Here is an 18,581-nt window from a genome sequence, read left to right as displayed (position 1 = left end):
GAATCATGAGAAATACTCTTGGCTAAGTTAGTTCTAGTTTGACTGGAACTGATGGTGAGTGAGTGATGACTGAGCCAGAAATATAGATTGGCACAGGGACATGTGGGAGGTCCAGGCCAGAAAAGGCCTATGGACAAGATTAACACAGTTGTGTATTCACTCCAGGCTGTTTCTTTTTTGGGGAGAAAGTGTGCATGGATGATTCTCATCTGTAGGCAGGCAGACCAATCATTTTCCATCTTATTCTTTCAGACAGGGGTTTCTCATTGAATCTAGAGCTTATCAAATAGGATAGATTAGCTAGCCAGTAAGCTCCAGGGATTCTGCCTGTGCATATACACCAGTAACTTTACATGGACATTGGGGATTTGAACCCAGGTACTCATACTTAACACAGCAAGTACTCTGCCCACTGACTTATCTTCCCAATCTCACCTCCTGAATTTTTTTATATTTTATTTTTATTTATTTGTTTATTGAGAGAGAGAGAGAGAACTAGAGGGAGAGAATGGACATTGGCATGCCAGGGCCTCCAGTCATTGCAAATGAACTCCAGACACATGTGCCACCTTGTACATCTAGCTTACATGGATCTTGGGGAATTGAAACTGAGTCCTTTGGTTTTTAGACAAGCAACTTAACCACTAAACCATCTCTTCAGCCCACCTGATTTGTAAACTATGGATTATCAATTCATTCTTCCAAAAGATTATTTTATGAATCATAAAGCAATAACAGCATCCTCTCTTATGATGGGTTACTAGCTTAGAAGTTTAACCCTGACTTCGTCGTTAATAGTCTGAATTTAAATTTTCTGGAGAGGGATTCTTGAACTATAATGAAAAGATTCCCCTTTATATCTCAATAAAACATGTACACTCATAGACACACACATCTCAATGTAACATACCCACACTTACAAAACATGCCCACCTCTCAAGGTAATGTGCATACACATAAACATGGACAAATGAAACAAATGATCTAGAGACTAGCACTTAGTTCCAATATTTTCCCAATGTATGAAATCAATCACATCTAGTTTATTTTAGTTCCTTCTAGGATATTGTGAAGTGTCTTGATCTACTAAGCCAACTTCATGATGTACAGTGGATATAAAACTCATTAGAACTATTTCCTACCTACAGTGTGCCTCTGTCATCTATACCTGTGCTATTCCATAATACTTTTGAGTCTCCTGCACTAGTGTGTAGGATTTGGAGAGCCAACTAGAATATAAATAGCTTCTGGACTGGATCTCTTTTTAGACGCATAATCTCAGCAAGAGCAGCAGGTGTTCAGCACTTGGATGTTGGGACTTGGACTGTTAAGATCCTTCACATCTTATTTTATATCTGAGCCCTGATAGTCTTGAGTATAACTGTCCTAATTTTTCTGGAGGAGATATCAATTGATTTCAGTGACAAAGCCTGTGTACAATGTATCCTTGAAACTCAGTTCTTTAGTGTTAACCTTGACGCCAAACTGGTTTGATTGACCTCTAGTTCCCTCATCAGCCCTCACCCAGATTGTGATCTGATAATTAATTGTAAGGTACAAGTCCCAAAGATCTCACTATTTTAAGTTTTGTGTGATCTAAACCCTATATGGTATACTAAGAAACACAAATAATTTCAGTTACCTTGGAAATAAATATAGCCTAGAACATCCAGTTTTTGCCAGGTCATGTTGCAGATGAGCTTCTGTATTCATAATGGATGTGTCTCCACCATAAATATGACAAAAAGACATTTGCAAAAAAGATCATTATCCACACTAAAGAGAGAGAAATATAAGCTCAAGGAATTACTGTTTTAATACTGCCCCAACTTTCTTTGCTGTGCATTATTTAGGGATCTTTGGAGACTTGATTTAAATCCTCCCTGCCCCACCCCAACCTGCAGTGTGCAGGGCTTTTTCTCCCCACCCTGATATCAAAGGAAGGACCCCTTTGGAGAAGTTGACATTTCTTCTCTCATCTCTGGTTAATAGGAAGACCCCAATTCAAAGACACCTTTGTCTCAGTGGCAGCACACGAATACATCTTTGGTTTGATTTATATTGTTGTTGATACATGCTGGATCAAAGCAGATAAGAGAAGAACCCAGATGCAAAGCATATTCCACGAAAGAGCTGAAATAGAGACTATTTTACTTCTTTCTTTAAAGTAGTGTGACAGTTACTAGCCAGCACCTAGTGAACATTTGCCATACACAAGCAGAATCCTGCTCACTAGACTCTCCAGGGGAAACTTTAACAAATAATTCTTGTCCTGGCCTCAACTCTAAAGACTGGGGAGGCTCAAGCAACAGTATTTTAAAACATCTCCTCAGGAGATTCTAATGTCTAATGCAACTGAGTTGAGAATTAATGTGCTAGATACATTTTAAAAGTATTTAATCCACATTTAATCTCATTTAATCCAGAGGTCTATCAGGTTGCCATTATCATTTTTCTCAATTTTCAGTTAAGAAAAGAGAAGAAAAGAGAAGCATCATGCCTATTCTCATAAAGGCACTAAAATCCAAATTTGTATTGGAGTTGGTATCCACCAACCAAAATACAAAGCAAATGAAAAGATCAAAGGAGACTGAGCATTTCCTGCTAGGTATTTAAGGCAAAAATAGTGGAAACAAGACTGTAAGGGCAGTAAAATTATAACAGTTCACTACTCACCACCTGTGGAGTATGTTATATATTTTATATGTTATATATGTACATATTCACAGCAAAGGTGAAAGAGGCAGAACTAAAGTCAGCAGAGAAGACTCCATCTTGTAAGTCCTGTGCATGTGAATAGAAGTGACCTGCATTTGGCTTAATGCTGTGCTTCTGCTGTCTTGAAATTCTTAATGCATTTTGAATAAGCCCACAATTTAACTTTGCCCCAGGTCCCACAAATCATGAATTGTGTTACTTGGGCCATTTCCTCAGGTTTGAATCTTCGAAAGAGGACGTGGGTGGTGGCTTCCTAGCAGCACAGTAATCCAGGCTTCTCTTATTTGCTGGCATATAGTTCCTGGAGCTGGAAAAGCAAACATCAAGGGTCTGGTAAGGGAGGAGGGGAGCTAGGAGTGCCATCTACTCAGATGTATGGTGGGAAGAAGACAGAGAACAAACAGGCATGTCTTGAAAACACAGATCTTTGACCTGTCCTTGTATGAAATCGTTATAACTCTGAGATGAAAGGTATTAGTTTATTCCTTTTTCATAAATAAGGTGGGTGAGGTACTACAAGTTACCAGTTCAAGGTCACAAAAGTGGAGAGGGGAACCAGTTTCACCCAGTCCTTTGTGCCTGGGTGCCTTGGTGCCATGCTGACTCTCAGCACACAGGGTTGGTTTCTTCTACATTCTTCTGAGCTTCAGGCTATTGCACTCTTCAGAGATGCTCCTTATTATTATGCTTCTCTCTTGTACTTCCCTCACAGGAAAAGCTGAGTATCATGGTAGACATTTAAAAAAGAATTAGGATGTCTGAGTGTTTATCTAGCCCCATTCTAGTGTTTACTAAGAAAACTTTTATAAGCAAGACCTTTTAATAATTCATTAATTTTTACTCTGTCATTTCCACTTGATGGTTTCTTAGGGAAACCTTTAATAGTGAGGCACTATATTGTCCTTTCTGGAATTTAAATAGGGAATAAAAGCAGGTCTTTTGCCTCTTAGAAAGAACTCTTCTTCTTCCATGAAAGGATTTGGACACATAACTTCTGGTCTCAGTTATAAGAGAAGGCATGTGTGAGGGAGGTTGGAGATGGTTGTGCCATATAGATATGATTAATAATAATCATTCAGAAGCTTCCTCTTATCCATTCTGTATTGTTTTCTGAGTTCCCAAATATGCTTATAATTATACCAGAAACCTTTTCAGCAACCTTTCTATACTTTTGTATCCTTACACTTCTGTTAAGATCAAAATCAAAATTTATAAGACCAAATCACAATGAATATACTGGTACTAAAAACAGCTCAACACTTTAGAATATACTAATTCCATTTGTTATTGATTTTTTTAAACATTTTAGTTATCAAAGTCTTGTATTATATGGAAAATTCCAGAAATAAGCAATTCATGAGTTTCAAGTTGTACAACACTGTGAGTAGCCCGAGGAAATCTCACACTGTCTACTCCACGTTGCCCATAGTTGCCATCTAATTTCACATCATCACAAGAAACAGGTTGAGCATAATATCATAAGAAATTTTGAGAAAGACACCTTATTCACACCTATACAATATATTTTTATAATTGTTCTATTTTATTATTATTGGCTTATTGCTCTTAACTTATAGTTTATCATAAATATGCAAAACCACTTTGCCTTTCCTGCCATGACAGACTGAAATTTCTCCAAAACTAGGAGCCAAATAAGCCTTTCCTTCTTTTAGTTGTCTTGGACAGGTATTTTGGTCATAGAATCATAAAAGTAGCTACTACATGGTGTAACCTCCATGAATAAAGCCAGATTACTTCTTTACTACATTCTAGAAAAGGTGACAGCAATCTTTTTCACCGTGTCATTTAATTTAACCCAATAATAGAGATGTATATTTTATAGGAAGGAGACTAAAGCTATGGGATGTCTCATAAATTGTCAAATATCCTTTGGACACCCATCCCAGATAAAGAAACCAGATCACATTTTGTATGGTGCCAATGTCAGGCTTTCAAATACTTCTGTCCTGAACCACTTGTTTAATATTTCTGTTTTTATGTAAATGGACTATACATATTTATATTACATTTAAACATTAGCATTTAGCATATTGAGTGGTGATAGTGAATTAGTGTACATTGACTTAGTACATATGTTATGCACTAGCTTCTGAGCTCCTAGGGGAAGCTATGTTTTAAATTTAACGTATTATGGAGTATTTTAAAAATATGCCTTTGTATAAATACTTAAGCATATTGATTGACCCAAATCTAACTGGGAAATATGTAATACTCAATCTTAGTCCAAATAAGAACAATTTACAAAAAAAGCTGATTTAATACTGACTCTGTACCTGTTTCTAACATAGAAAGGTAAATTAGTAATTTTAGCCTTAACAACAAAGAAGCTATTACTGAGTATCTGCCCATGTCTCAGGTTTTATATAACTGCTTTATCTGTCTTAAGCCACTTAATCTTCACAAATGTAGTAGATATTTATTTTGTTTGCTATCCAGAAAATATTTGCTCTTCACTGTCTGATTTACTCTTAGGTATGCACATCTTTTGTTAGCATGAAAGCTTCAGGGAAGAAAACATGTCCTAGCTCTAGGACAGATCTGATTTATTTCCTTTTCCCTTAGCAGAATTGATACAGTAACTCAGGACCAAGATAACCAACCATTTCTATACAGAGAATTGCTTCCTGTTGGTAAAGGAGATGAGAGATGTTGGCTAAGGACTTTGGGGACTGATAAAGTCATGGGAAAAGATGGAATTTTGGCCAAGGCCATGGCAGAATTATAGTAGCCTTTTCACTATGAGTTCAGGGTTGTAGACAGCAGAGAAGAAAATGAGGAAATCACAAAGAAATAGGGTTTAAGTCTTGCTCTAGAACTTTTCAGATATGTAAGCTAGTTGTAAGCTAGCAAGTTTAGTTAAATTAGGATGACATGAGTTTTCTGTTCCTTGTCTTCAAATCCAACAAACTCCCTCATGGAGAATGATTGCTAGGTTATGTACCAGGCTTTGCTTTGAGAGGATATATCAGTGATCAAAATGCCATGATAATAAAAATACTTAAGCATGAAATTTGGATTGTGCTGTGAATTTCAAAAAATGTCTTTAATGTATTTTAACATTGTTGACTTTCTGCATAAGGTGTCAGTGACATGCAGTGATATTTGTTGTGGAATTACCTCATACTTATAAAATGTGTTCTAAGGCACTTGCTTGTCAAACTTGATGTCTCAGAATTGAGTTTCTAGTACCATGTAAATCCAGTTGCAGTTGCACAAAGTGGCATATGTATCTGGAGTTCATTTTCAGAGGCAAGAGACCCTAGTATGGCCATTTTTCCCTCTCTCTACCTCCCTTTCTCCAACAAATAAAAATATTTTAAGGGCTGGAGAGATGGCATAGCGGTTAAGCGTTTGCCTGTGAAGCCTAAGGACCCTGGTTCAAGGCTCGATTCCCCAGGACCCACGTTAGCCAGATGCACAAGGGGGCACACATGTCTGGAGTTCATTTGCAGTGGCTAGAAGCCCTGACAGGCCCATTCTCTCTCTCTCTCTCTCTCTCTCTCTCTCTCTCTCTCTCTCTCTCCCTCTCTCTCTCTCTCTCTCTCTCTCTCTCTCTCTCTCTCTCTCTCTCTCTCTCTCCCTCTTCTTTCTCTCTCTGTCTCTCACTCTCAAATAAATAAAGTAAAATAAAATAAAATAAAATAGGCTTGTAAATACTTATAAAAATATTTTTAAAAGAAAATGGGTTCTAAATATACTGAGAGTAAATTGTGTAACATCACAATTTTTCTTGATAATCCCACCTTTCTGCAAATACAGACCAGCCAGGTTTTTTTTCTCTCTTTCCCTTTCACTATTCATTTGTAAAATATATGTATTAATAAATCAAAGACCTATGTGTAACACATTGGGTCAAAGTGATGATTATGTCCTTGCAGCTCATGAAACTTGCTTTCTAATGGGTAAGAAAAATTATAAAATAAATAATCAATATAATTCCATATAGGAATTATTTTTCAAAAGGGTTGAGAGTATTGGAATCCAAAGCCATCAGGAAGCTTCTAGAGATGGTGGCTAGGGAAGGGTTTTCTAAGAAAGTTTCTGAATTTTGAACAGTAATAATGAGCTAGTTTGCTGATAGATGGCCAGGACATCAGTTAGAAGGAAGGCCCCAGATTTTCTAGGAAAATGTTTGAAGTCTGGGGAACAGAAGGAATACTTATTTGGTCAGGATCAGGACTGATTAAAAGAGGAAGGTGGTAAATGCTGTCAGAAAGGTAGACCTAAATTGAAATATTCCAGACCTTTTCATGGGTATGGCAAGGGAATGAAGATTGTATAGTAATGATAATGTAAAGACAGCAATTAAAAGGCTTTTGGAGAGGTGATGACACACTGATTTGAGGTTTTTATCCAGATAATAAGAGATAAAGTATGAGGTATGTGCTATCAAAGTTCAAAAAACATGTTGCTGGTAGCAGAGGCTTACAGAGTGACTAGACGTGAACTTTGTTTTGGAAAAAGGAACTTACATAACTAGGTGATGTTTGGAGATTGGGAGTAGATGAAAGAAAGGAAGCTCAAAGACCATTCCTATGTGTTTTTATCCTGACTGGGCATAGGACGGTACCATTTCTGAGCCAGAACTGAGGTTCAAGCACTGGGATGAGGTCCCAAGAGCTTCGTTTTGAGCCTCTTGAATGTGAGAGGTAAGACAGACAATTCATATATAGCTGAGAAGCAGGCCACTATGAAGGAATACCACCTGTCCATTGTCAGAATACATATATGGGGGGAATATAATTCCTGGTGGGATCGATTATTTTCTTGGGAGCATGCTAGACAAAAACCAGACATGTATCTTTTTCCTTTGTTACTTTTCTTCCACAAAGATGTATGACCACTGAAATGTTGGAAATGGGATATTCAGGAAAAATGAGAGACTGAAATATTGACTTTAAGAGGATTATGGTTTTAGGGACATATAACGTAGGAGACAGTCCAGGCTCTAGAGAAGACAGCTACCAGAACTCCTACCCTAAGCAAACGCATACAAATATTCTCTCTATTTTTTCTTTCTCTCACATCATTTATGCTTGAATTTGCTTAGTATAAACTCCATCTGCTGAACTCCCAGGTTACAAGTGAAGTGAAGAAGCAGTCCTATAAAAGTAATGTGACTTCCCAGCAGTCAACTGTTCATAGCAGAGTTAGAACCCTCTTTCCCTCTGACTTGCTCTTTTGGGCACAAAGCCTGTGCCTTTCTCATCCTTCCTAAATGCGACTTTGTGTCCTTGCTTTTTTTGTCTACTGACTTTTCCCTTTGTAGATATGAATGTATTTGTTTCTGCCCTGGTGTTTGTCTTTTCTTAAAAAAAAATAGAGCCTCTACTGCTTAATTTTTTCCTTCTGATACCCTTGACTCTTGGCCAAGATTAATATATGCATGAGCATTTAATAGAATGCTTCAAAGTAATTTGAATGACAACTTAACTTGCTAACTTCCATGATGCTATGCTCCCCCTGTGACCTGGGGCAGGGATTGTCATTGTTCTGGAGCATAGCCCTATTTATTCAGGTGACTACCCCTCTGCAAAATCATTTATCTTCTATTGCAATTTATGCCATAGACATGGCTATTGTCCAAACTACAGTGATTTATTAGGCTTTCCATTTAAGACTGTGTTTAAAGACACTATGCCCTACATTGTGAAATTGTTAAAGTAAGAAATGCCCACACAGTTAAATTTAGAGCAGAACAATTGGTGTGGGGGAGAAATGTTCACAAACACAAGAAATCCTTACTGTAGGGACCATGGGACGCTTTGTGTCATGTCACACTTTCCTTAGCCATTCCCAGGTAGATATAGATATCCTAAGCAATGCCCCTTAATTTATCTGAAGGTGCTATAATATAAAGCTGCTTTCAATGTTCCTAAGTAGTTGCCATTGAGATTTTATTATATAATGACTTCATTTAATGTCATGGTCATTTAGTAAAGTTTTAACAGTCTCCTCAGGTAAACTGAGAGGAAACAAATAATAACTTGAAAACAGGAACCTTTCACAAACTGGACTTTCACAGGAGCAAGACCAAGATTGGAGCAAAAAGTGCTGCAAGTAAAGCAGTATCTCTAGGGTGCTTTAGGTAGGTTGAGGGCATGGCCAAACCCTTCACATTTGTAGAATTGTGTGGACATGAAATGAGTTTCTGGTAGGTAAATAACACTAGCTAATATAATGAACAAACAACTCCAGAGTCTCAGTGGTTTTTATACAAGTTTCCTTCTCAGTCACACTGGTCTAAGGAGCAGAATGGGAGGTAAGTTCTGACCTTTCCACATGTCTCCATCGTCTTCAGCTCATAGTTGCAAATGAATACTTCTTCTCAGTTTTTATTTTTATTAATTATACACTTTACTATATGAACAATTTTCCTGTTATTCATATTCCTGATGGGTTTTCCTCACATCCCCTCTCCTCTCAAAAAGAATTGCTACCAAAGTCAGTGTTATGATACTTTCTCCTTGTATTTACTTCTAAAGTCTTACCACTTTTGGTCTTATCTTTAAATCTTCAGTCCATTTTTAACTGACTATTCCTATGATCCATGCTTTCCCATATGGATGCTCACTCTCCACTCACACTCTTCTTACTGAAGCATTTTTCTTTCCCCAGGTACCTTCGTGGTTCTGTGGTTTAAAAGTACTCGACATAAAATGCTTCAGTGCATGTCTGCATTCTGCCTTCTTTACCATTAGTCTACATGCTTATGTTATACACTTACTTTAAAAAATAACAAAGATGTCAACTTCCTTTTTGTTGTTGTTGTTTTTCCTGTTAATTTAACTAAAGAACCAAATTTTTGGCACAGTATGCAGCTTGTAGGCCAGATGAAGAGGTTCTCTTCACCCTTTGATCACTTGTCAAATGAACACATTATCTGTCTCACACCAAGAACTTCTGTTAGGATGGGCTGACTTTAGTGTGTGGTTTCTGAATCTGTGTTTTTGTTTGCATTGTGTATTGAGGGAGTCTCTCATTTATTTTGGATGACAAAGGGATGTATTAGAGTCCCATCCCCTTACTGAGAGTGGATAAAAAATGATGTATCCTACAAAAACCCCAGAGAACTACTTTTTTAAAAATCTAGCTGCCAGTTACCCTGCTTCCCCATATTAATTAGCTGTTTTGGGAGGGAGCAGCTTAAATAATAAACCTCAGTCTACAATTATAGTATATTCTCATTATTATCAAGGGTTTTGTTCCAAAAAGTAGAAAAGAGCTTTTCTTGGAACCTAGGTTTTAGAAGCCTGTGTGTATGTGTGTGTGTGTGTGTGTATGTATGTGTGTATGTATTTATGTATGTATACATATATGTGCATGTGGTTTTCATGGTTTTGATTTTTGTAACTTGGAGGGTAAAGGGGTGTTAAGGGGTGAAGGGGAATGGGGTTGCCGAGATAACATTGTCCCACAGAGCTTCAAATCAAGTCTGTAGAAAGATGTTGCAGTTGTAGAATAAGTGCTTATTTAAAAAACATATTTTTATTACTTTTTTCTTGCTGCTCAGAATTTTTATTTGTAGGATGTTTAATTTAACGTTTTATGGATGTGGGCATCATGTGGAAAGCAGAAAATGGGGAAAGTGTGAAGTATTTAAACAAAAGACTCATTTTTATGTTCATATTTGTTTTTAACTGGCCTCATTTCAAATGTACTAAACAGTTCCATACCTGGATTGGGTGTTTGTGATAGTTACCAAAAACAAACAAAACCAAAAGAGGAAAAAAGGAAAAAGAGAAAATAATTGTGACATGCTTTTGTCACTCCTTTTTTTCCAAATAACATGTAAATATTGTAATGCATTGGATTTTGTTTTGCTAACCTGTTAATAAAAATATGGGACCATTATCCTCTTAACAAGGCTAGAATGTCATTTTTTTAAGCATATGCCTGATATTTTGTGGCTACACATTGTGGATGCATTATTATAATTCTGTTGACTGTAATGGCATAGAATTTACATTTTTGTTGTTGCTTAATTTATACAGAGGAAATTTTTTTCAGCACTTGATAGAAGAAAATAAATAACAGAATGATAACCTATTGACTCTAATAATCAGTGTTTCCTAATACTTGATAAAAGATAGAGAGATCCTGAATCTTGAAGCCAAGGGTTTAAAAACAACAACAACAAAAACCATATGTAGGTTATTCAAGTTGCTTGCCACATACATTTTGTAATAAATATGAGAAAGTAATAAAGAATTTTTTCACATGTGCAAAAACTTAAATATTATTTATTCTTTATTTTAAGGAACACAATAATACAATATTTTAGCAGTGTGGGGTATTATATTCCAAACAAAAATTGTGGCCTTAAAATGTTAAAATAGGGCTGGAGAGATGGCTTAGTGGTTAAGGTGCTTGCTTGTGAAGCCTAGGAACCCAGGTTCTACTTCCCTAGAACCCACATAAATCAGATGCACAATGTGGCACATGCATCTGGAGTTCATTTGCAGTGGCTAAAGGCCCTGCCCATTCCCCTTCTGTAATAAATAAGTAAATATTAAGTCAGGCGTGGTGGTGCATGCCTTTAATCCCAGAACTCGGAAGGCAGAGGTAGGAGGATCACCATGAGTTTGAGTCCACCCTGAGACTACATAGTGAATGCCAGTTTAGCCTGGGCTAGAGTGAGACCCTACCTTGATAAACTAAAAAATAATTTAATTTAAATACACACACACACACACACACACACACACACATACACACACACATATATATATGTATATCATGTTAAAATAATAGTATTTTAGTACTTCTCCAAATCTAGATAACTAATTTAAAATATCCCAAGACTTTTGGGAGAAAACCTAAAATAATAAAACCTTCCCATTGGTTGAGTTCAGTAACTACTGGAAAGTGACACAGGTTCCAGTGATATGAAATTACGTGGCTCATTAGAGATTTTGTATCTATACCATGTCCAGCACTATATTTTCCCAAAATCTATATTTCTTCCAAAGCCTAAACCATCAATGTTTTCCTTTTGAAACATACTGTGTTTACTGGACCTCCAATACATTTCATTAAAGTACATTTAAATAATCTTGGATTGTTAAAAATTTACTCTCATAGCTGTTGTCTACTTCTCTCAAAAATCACTTTTACACAATACATTCTGTTGTTGATCTCCATTGGGTTACAACAATCTATCATAATCCAATATATTTACCATCTTTTTCTTATGGTCATCTAAATGAAATGTCTGAACAATTCCAGCAAAATTATTTCTCAAATACCTTGAGAGTTGATAAACTCCTTTGTTTTTCAGAAACAATAATTATACCAAAACTCTTACACTAAGTATAGTGTTACTTCACAATGGAAGATAACTGTAATTCCTCTAGGACTCACCTGTGCCAAGGATAAGCAAATTCCTGTCTCCTTCAATGACAACTTGTCCTCTGCCTCTTTCCATAACAGTGAGCAATGAACTGACTCCTTAGTGACCAAACCATGTTGAATGCTGATTAAAAGGAACTCCAACAAATTTAAGACCAAATTTTCATGGAATTCCTCACACCAAGCCATGCTTTACAAAATTCTACTTTCTCTATGAAAAGAATTCAGCAAGTGGGCACTGCAGATGGTACCCTTCTTGCCATGAAATTAAATGCTTCATTGGACACATTGTAGTTTGAAACTTGTGTTCATGAACTCAGTGCAAATTGTATGGCATCACCCAAATAGGAAAACTTTTTTAGTAGTCATTAGAGCACAGCTCTGTTGGACTTTATGAAGTGCTTTTTTACTATGGCTGTGTGCATTCTGTATGTATATGATGTGTGTGTATGGTCATTTTTGTGCCACATTGCATAAGTGGAGAACTGAGGATGAGCTGGGGTGTTTGTCCTCTGCCTTGAGACATGGTCTCCCTTTTTGTTGTTGCTTTGTCTGTTTTGCCACATGTGCCAGTCCAGTTGGCCCATGGGCTTCTGGATTCTCCTGGCTGGACTGGCTGTAAGAATGTTGGTATCTTGGATGCATGTGACACTTTGTGTCCACCTATACATGGCCCTGGGAACCTGAATTCTGACCAGCAGTTTTGCAAGCAAAATTTTTTAACCACTAAGTTACCCCCACAGCCCTTGATAAAGTACTTTTCATAGGACTGCAAGATTGAGGTCTTAGAATAAGCCAAGCCTGCATTCTCCTCTAAGAGCTCAAAGGAGGATTCAGTTTTTAAGTTCATTCATATTACTGACTGAACATTGTTCTTTGCCATTCTGACCAGAAGGTTCCTGTGGCCTTGTTTTCTGTGTCCCTGAGTTTTCTCTCTGTACCCATAGGTGCCTCATATTCCTCCCTGAATTCCCCTTTCTATTTACAAGCAACACTTGTGTGTCTTCATGGTCCCAATCTATACCACTTCTGCCACCACCCAGACTGTGTTCTCTAATTTTACACAGTGCATGTGATTAGAATATGTCTACTTGGATCAGCTCCCTTTTCCACATAGAGTAGAATAAAAATGGGAGTAACACCAGGAAGTGAAAGTCATGAAATCTTCTTACTGTCACAATTCATTTTCTGGTTTCCATGATTCACATCCCTCCTGCATGCAAAATATATTCAACCTTCTGTAAGTTTTTCAAGGTCTTATCTCATTATAAGCCTCCACTACATGTAAGAACATCACTTTACCTAAATCTAGCTCACTCTAAATGCCACAATCCTACTGTCTAAATGATTCACATCAGGTGTGGATGAGACTTCCAAATGCAATCCATTTAGTACTGCTGCTGGACACAGTTCATCTTTTCTCATCCTTTTCCACCAATAGACCATTCATCTAAGAAGAAAGAGTCATCTCCCTTCTCCACATATTACTGTGGTATAGACATGGGATGGTTATATACCATCTGTTTCCAAAAGCAAGAAGTAGAAAGTGAAAGTCCAGAGTGGTTAAGCTAGATGACTAGAGAAATTTAACATATCTTAGTTTCAAGACTCAAAATGATCCCTCACAACTCTCATTTGTGATTGAGTCTCTCATCTTCTTCCTGTATTCTCAGTTTTGTCTTTGTGTTTTCAGCTCTGCTTTGTGAATCTTATTTATGCCCTCCTGACTCTTTCCTTTCCCTCACTTTCTCATTGCTATCCATATACCTCTACCTTAAACAAAAGTGTGTTCACTTTTCTTGTTAGAAAATTGAATTGAAAGATGATAAATAATTATTTTTTTAATTTATGAGAAATTTCACAGCTTCAGAGTGTTCAGCACATAGTTGCTTGGCTTCATGTGTTTGTCAGCACAATGCAGTAGAAACATCATGTCCCAGAACCTATTCTTCACTTTTTGGTGGACAGAAAGCAGAAAGAAAGCCATTTTTCCATTATTCACAGTATTTACTTTATAACCTTTGTAGTGAGTTTTGTTTTGTTTTAGTCTTCGAGGTTTTTTTCTGGAGGGGGGAGGATTGGCTGTATGAAGTATATTTATCCAATTATCTACCACAAGATTGTCTTGGACCATTATCTAATATCATCTAATTGTTCAAGACAAGATAATGTTAATGACTAATACTGTTGTTCATTGCCTTTGGCCCTAGAGTAGCCATTTATATGTGACATATGACCAGGATGGGCTTTGAAAATATCTTGTAGGAGGACAGGAGCATGAGGAACATAGATTATGATGCTAAATGAGGTGACAAACTTGGAAAGAGAATGTAAGAAATCCAAGCTATATTTTAATACAGTTAGAGAACAACCTGGGGAGATAGATGAGAGCCAAAGAGGGATCTCTTTATATGAATAACTGAAGTATTTGGACACTAGAGAAGATTCTGAAAAGTATATTTCAGAGACCACAATTGCCTGGAGTTGCTTCCTAAAACAGAGAATCAGGAAGAAAAGAAAAGAAACTTACTATTTATAAGAACTAATACAGGTAATTTAAATTTTTTCATTAGTTATGTATACAGTGTGTATTGTGTATACAGTCATGTTGATACCATCATTAGCCTCCTCTCTGTCCTCTCCCCTCCACAAGGACTCTCCTCATTGAGGAATATGGGATCAGAATACAGATAAATTATATGGTTCACTTCTGGCTTTGGAAACAAACTCTGGCCTGGGTAGATAGTTCAGTGGATAACGCACTTGCCACACAAGGTTAAGTGTCTGAATTCAGATCCCCAGAACCAATGTAAAATCCAGAAACTATAGAAACACCTGTAATGATAGCATGCCCACAGTGAGTAGGGAAGGGGAGACAGGAGAATCACCCAGAATCTCATGGACCAGCTAGCCTGGTGAGCACTGTGGTGAGCAATGAACAGGAGATCCTGACTCAAACAAGGTAGAAGGTGAGCACCAACATCCAAAAGTTATCCTCTGACCTCTACAGAAGCATTGTGGCATGCATGCATCCTCACTCACACACTAACATGTACATATGCATGTGTGCATGTGCATACGCACACACACACATGCACCAAAAAGGGCCATAATTCTGATTTTTTAATTAAAAAGTTCAGTAAATGCTTATGCTTGGTTTCAGATTGCATTGATAGTGTAGTTGATAGGAATTTGGAATTCAGGAGGAAGAGACCACATGGAAGAGAAAGGAATCTACTTTGGAGCCCATAGCATTTTAAGATTGGACAATGATGCTGATGTAGCAGCTAAGAGTTTGGAAAAAGACACCATCAATAGGGGTTTAATGTTCTGATTTTCAAGCCCTTTTCCTCATGGAGACTATAATTTGCAGTTAGGGATGATCTAGTAGCTGGTCATTTTCAGCATGCTGTAATAATCAGTCCTTGTTGTGAATACAGGAATACAAAATGATAATTATAATAACTCATAGTTAGTAAGCATTTACATTGTAAGGGAAAGTTGGTTTTCTTTCATATATTATTGTATTTAAACCTCTGACACTTCTTTGATACACAGTCAAAGTTGTCTTGTAGCAAGTATTTTAGGCATTGTTAATTATTCAGTCTCTGTTATTACTGCTTAGTTTTCTCATTGTAGGAGGGAAGAAATCATATATAATATGCAAATGAGGGGGTGGGATTATATTACAATAAAGTGCTATTATACAACCAAGCAGTGGGCTACATTTGCCAACTCTAGAAGTTTATCTTTGGTCTGATTCATTGAGTTTTAATCTATAGAGTCAAGATTCAAACTCAAGCCTGTCTGGGCCATTCTCCAATCACCCTGCTAGCTTGCTTGAAATCAGCCTTCAGAAGGGAAACACCAGTAGACAAATAGGGACTGGATTGCAAAAGAAAAGTGGATAGCTGGAGACAGGGAGTAAAGATGGCCAAAATCTAAATAGGATTCACTGGCATCTAAAATTAGAGAGTTAACAGTAGCAATAGATGGGAGAGAAAATAGTTGGGCCTCTATAGTAGGCATAGAATCCCCATGACTTTGTAAGTAAGTATATGCATTATGTGGGCTGGAACTGAGAATGTGTCAGAAAAGGGTTGTTGAAGCATTTTGGGAAATCAGCTTCTATGATCTTCGTGTCAACTATGCCAACTAAAAACGAGAAATAGCACTAGGGCAGGATGAGCCAGCTATGCCTCTGTGAATCAAAAGTCCTCTTCTCCCCAAGCATGGAGAAAATACATGAAGTGTGAACTTGAATACCATTCTCATGGACCGGCATGCTCTCCCAGCCAAGTCTCTATTGTGACAACACAGGGCCATCTTCCTTACTTGAACCAGCCCCGACCTCCCACTTGATCAGTGACACACTCAGTAACCACTTGGCACAATTCCCTGGAGAAGCTCTCTGTAATACATAACAAACTGTGTCACTCACATAAACACTCTTGTAGCTACAGATTGTTTGTAGGGCTAAAAGCAATTTTCACATGCTTTCAAATTAATGCTTATGCTTTTGCTGGCCATGTTTCCTATCTCTGGGAGATGGCACAAAGTCTATATGTGGCTAAATGCCCAAGCTCCTCCTGATCCTTTTGTTGGAAGCAAACCCTTCCTTTCCTGGTATATTGCCTTCTGTACTTGCACTGCACCATTAGTCAGAGTTCATCTTAAATCAGAGCTGTTTATGCATACTATTATCTTCTCTAACTAGATTGCAGACAGGGAGAGAGCCAAAGGCAGTATCTCATTTGTTTTCTAGAATTTAGGTTAGCACAAAGTGGCTTTGTTGGCTGAATCTAAGATCAGGTTTAAAAGGACCAGAAATCTCATGAGGATAAGGGAGCTGAGGGACCATGACCATTCATAAATAGATTTTGAGAACAATACTGCAAAGATAACGATGTGTAAGGTTTTACAAAACATTTACATCCCACCAGGATACAAAGGTAGGTTTGTTAATAAAAGAAGTACTGAATAGTAGACATTTTTCAATATTCTAGTATAAAAAGATTTTTGCTGCTTGGGGAATATAGGAAATAGAGTTGCTACAAAGAGCTGATGTTCTTGTTCTCGTTGTAGAAATTGTAAATGTCAGGTACTCGCTTATATTGACAATGACTATCTTCTATTCCTAGCAAGGCCTAATGACAGTCTTGGCAAGTCAGATGTATCCATCCCAGACTGTATGGTGTCTTACTTGGGATCTCCAAGGAGTAGGCTTTGAGACAGTTACTAGATTATTTATTTGAAAAGTTAACCAGGAAGTTAAAGTTAAGAAATGAGCAAGATGAGGGAAGGGATGGTTCTAATTACATTAAAGGGGTGGTTTGTAAGTTGATTACTAAAATAGAGAGGAAGGTCTCAATCTTCTGAGAACTGTCTGAGGACTCTTCGGGAAGGTGTGCTCAGAGCATCTCAGTGAGAAGTGGAGCTCTTTTCATCCACCAACTTTCACCTGTCATTGGCTGGAGCATTACTTCACCCAGTTCACAGGCCAATTGAGTTCCTAGGGAATCAAAAGAAGTCTTCATATGGCAAAGTAGGAAGAGGAGAGGTTGTACATGACAACCTTCCAGGGAATTGTCTGCTGTAACAGCAAACCAACCCAGAGCTCTGCCTGGGGAAAATGTGGTGGGTGGAACAGGACATCAGCAGAAGCTGACCCATGCTTGGGTCTAAACAAAGAGTGGTAAACAAATAAAAGACTTTCCTTTGGTGAAGCCAGGTGTGGTGGCGCACACCTTTAATCTCAGCACAAGGGAGGCAAAGGTAAGAGGATCGCCATGAGCTTGAGGCCACTCTGAGACTACATAGTGAATTCCAGGTCGGCCTGGACTAGAGTGAAACCCTCTCTCAAAAAAGACTTTCCTTTGGTGAGAACACCATGAATGAAGCGCTTTGGGTCTTGGGTAGAACTGTTTCTCTGGTAGAGATCTGAGAGTGTCAGCAATACATTCTGAGGTTATTTCATTTAATCCTCACAACTCCTCCATATTAGAAGGGGAGGAGGGTGAAATTATCTTGTCCAAGATAAACAACTGTCATTGCAGTAGAGATGAAAATCTTCAGTAATTTAAAAAAAGCAATGGCAGTTATTATTCAAGTGTAGATGTGATCAAGATGACTATAATAGTACTATTAATATTAGTTATGATAATCCATTGTACATTTTGTGTCAATGTGCTTTCCCAGACTGGTTATTGTGCTTCATTCATAGGAAAAACATTTCCATTCCCTTTGTGCAGACACTTAAACAGAATTTCCAGCAGGCAATAACCTGCCAAAGAAGGAAGGCATGGTTTCACTGTAGTCTAAACACCAATCTCTTCCCAGCATGTTTATCTGCCTACCTCCCTGTGGGCAACAAAAGACAAATGTGCCATGTAAATAGCATTTTCATCCCCCTCATAGGTGTATGTTTCTCTGTATTCAATTCCCATGAAACATTTCATGAGGTGAAAGGACCTGTTTGCAGAAGTTTTGGA

The 18,581-nt window shown here is 37.6% G+C and overlaps 1 protein-coding gene across 2 annotated transcripts in view; it reads left to right on the top strand.

Moving 5' to 3' along the window:
• Nucleotides 1-18,581, top strand: part of Tafa1 (TAFA chemokine like family member 1) — an 882,515-nt gene that overhangs the window by 139,479 nt on the left and 724,455 nt on the right. The gene's annotated exons all lie outside the window — the stretch shown is intronic.

Source organism: Jaculus jaculus, chromosome 16, assembly GCF_020740685.1.
Source record: "Jaculus jaculus isolate mJacJac1 chromosome 16, mJacJac1.mat.Y.cur, whole genome shotgun sequence".
Taxonomy (NCBI): Eukaryota; Metazoa; Chordata; class Mammalia; order Rodentia; family Dipodidae; genus Jaculus; species Jaculus jaculus.
Note: the sequence above shows the minus strand (reverse complement) of the source record. Positions and strands in the feature narration are given on the sequence as shown.